This window comes from Bos indicus x Bos taurus, chromosome 7, assembly GCF_003369695.1.
Source record: "Bos indicus x Bos taurus breed Angus x Brahman F1 hybrid chromosome 7, Bos_hybrid_MaternalHap_v2.0, whole genome shotgun sequence".
Taxonomy (NCBI): Eukaryota; Metazoa; Chordata; class Mammalia; order Artiodactyla; family Bovidae; genus Bos; species Bos indicus x Bos taurus.
Window position 1 is genome coordinate 100,285,363 of NC_040082.1, and position 3,183 is coordinate 100,288,545.

A 3,183-nucleotide genomic window follows, 5' to 3' on the forward strand; every position below is an offset into this window, starting at 1 on the left:
CATTTATTTCTGCCCTAATTTTTAAGATTTCTTTCCTTCTACTAACCCTGGGGTTCTCCATTTCTTCCTTTTCTAGTTGCTTTAACAGTAGAGTTAGGTTATTTATTTGACTTTTTTCTTGTTTCTTGAGGTATGCCTGTATTGCTATGGACTTTCCCCTTAGCACTGCTTTTACAGTGTCCCACAGGTTTTGGGTTGTTGTGTTTTCATTTTCATTCATTTCTATGAATATTTTGATTTATTTTTTGATTTATTCTGTGATTTGTTGGTTATTCAGAAGCATATTGTTCAGCCTATATATGTAGAAATTTTTAATAGTTTTTCTCCTGTAAATGTGATCTAATTTTACAGCATTATGGTCATAAAAGATGCTTGGAATGATTTCAATTTTTTTTGAATTTACCAAGGCTAGATTTATGGCCCAGGATGTGATCTATCCTGGAGGAAGTTCCATGTACGCTTGAGAAAAAGGTGAAAATCCTTGTTTTGGGGTGAAATGTCCTACAGACATCAATTAGGTCTAACTGGTCTATTGTATCATTTAGAGTTTTTGTTTCTTTGTTAATTTTCTGTTTAGTTGATATATCCATAGGTGTGAGTGGGGTATTAAAGCCTCCCACTATTATTGTGTTATTGTTAATTTTCCCTTTCACACTTGTTAGCATTTGTCTTACATATTGTGGTGCTCCTATGTTGGTTGCATATATATTTATAATTGTTATATCTTCTTCTTGGATTGATCCTGTGATCATTATGTAGTGTCCTTCTTTGTCTCTTTTAGCAGCCTTTGTTTTAAAGTCTATGTTATCTGATATGAGTATTGCTACTCCTGCTTTCTTTTGGTCTCTGTTTTCGTGGAATATCTTTTCCCAAACCTTCACTTTCAGTCTGTATGTATCCCTTGTTTTGAGGTGGGTTTCTTGTAGACAACATATATAGGGGTCTTGTGTTTGTGTCCATTCAGCCAGTCTTTGTCTTTTGGTTGGGGCATTCAACCCACCAAGTGGGCTTTATCCCAGGGATGTAAGGATTCTTCAATATCCACAAATAAATCAATGTAATACACCATATTTACAAGTTGAAAAATAAAAGCCATATGATTATCTCAATAGATGCAGAGGAAGCCTTTGACAAAATTCAGCATCTATTTATGATAAAAACTCTCCAGAAAGCAGGAATAGAAGGAACATACCTCAACATAATAAAAGCTATATATGACAAACCCACAGCAAACATTATCCTCAATGGTTAAAAATGGAAAGCATGTCCCCTAAAGTCAGGAACAAGACAAGGGTGCCCACTTTCACCACTACTATTCAAAATAGTTCTGAAAGTTCTGGCCACAGCAATCAGAGCAGAAAAGGAAATAAAAGGGATCCAAATTTGAAAAGAAGTAAAAGTCTCACTGTTTGCAGGTGACATGATCCTTTACTTAGAAAACCCTAAAGATTCCACCAGAAAATTACTAATGCTAATAAATGAATATAGTAAAGTTGCAAGATATAAAATCAACACAAAGAAATCCCTTGCATTCCTATACACTAATAATGAGAAAATAGAGAAATTAAGGAAACAATTCCATTCACCATCACAACGAAAAGAATAAAGTACTTAGGAATATATGTACCTAAAGAAACTAAAGACCTATACATAGAAAAGTACAAAACACTGGTGAAAGAAATCAAAAGGACACTAATAGATGGAGAAATATACCATGTTCATGGATTGGAAGAATCAATATAGTGAAAATGAGTATACTACCCAAAGCAATCCATAGATTCAATGCAATCCCTATGAAGCTACCAACGGTATTTTTTACAGAGCTAGAGCAAATAAGTTCACAATTTGTATGCAAATACAAAAAACCTCGAATAGCCAAAGTGATCTTGAGAAAGAAAAATGGAACTGGAGGAATCAACCTACCTGACTTCAGGCTCTACTACAAAGCCACAGTTATCAAGACAGTATGGTACTGCCACAAAGACAGAAATATAGATCAGTGGAACAAAATAGAAAGCTCAGAGATAAATCCACGCACATATGGACACCTTATCTTTGACAAAGGAGGCAAGAATATACAATGGATTAAAGACAATCTCTTTAACAAGTGGTGCTGGGAAATCTGGTCAACCACTTGTAAAAGAATGAAACTAGAACACTTTCTAACACCATATACAAAAATAAACTCAAAATGGATTAAAGATGTAAACGTAAGACCAGAAACTATAAAACTCCTAGAGGAGAACATAGGCAAAACACTCTCTGACATACATCACAGCAGGATCCTCTATGACCCACCTCCCAGAATATTGGAAATAAAAGGAAAAATAAACAAATGGGACCTAATTAAACTTAAAAGCTTCTGCACATCAAAGGAAACTATTAGCAAGGTGAAAAGACAGCCTTCAGAATGGGAGAAAATAATAGCAAATGAAGCAACTGACAAACAACTAATCTCAAAAATATACAAGCAACTCCTACAGCTCAACTCCAGAAAAATAAATGACCCAATCAAAAAATGGGCCAAAGATCTAAATAGACATTTCTCCAAAGAAGAAATACAGATGGCTAACAAACACATGAAAAGATGCTCAACATCACTCATTATCAGAGAAATGAAAATCAAAACCACTATGAGGTACCATTTCACACCAGTCAGAATGGCTGTGATCCAAAAGTCTACAAATAATAAATGCTGGAGAGGGTGTGGAGAAAAGGGAACCCTCTTACACTGTTGGTGGGAATGCAAACTAGTACAGCCACTATGGAGAACAGTGTGGAGATTCCTTAAAAAACTGGAAATAGAACTGCCTTATGATCCAGCAACCCCACTGCTGGGCATACACACTGAGGAAACCAGAAGGGAAAGAGACACATGTACCCCAATGTTCATCGCAGCACTGTTCATAATAGCCAGGACATGGAAGCAACCTAGATGTCCATCAGCAGATGAATGGATAAGAAAGCTGTGGTACATATACACAATGGAGTATTACTCAGCCATTAAAAAGAATACATTTGAATCAGTTCTAATGAGGTGGATGAAACTGGAGCCTATTATTCAGAGTGAAGTAAGCCAGAAGGAAAAACACCAATACAGTATACTAACACATATATATGGAATTTAGAAAGATGGTAACGATAACCCTGTATACGAGACAGCAAAAGAGACACTGATGTATA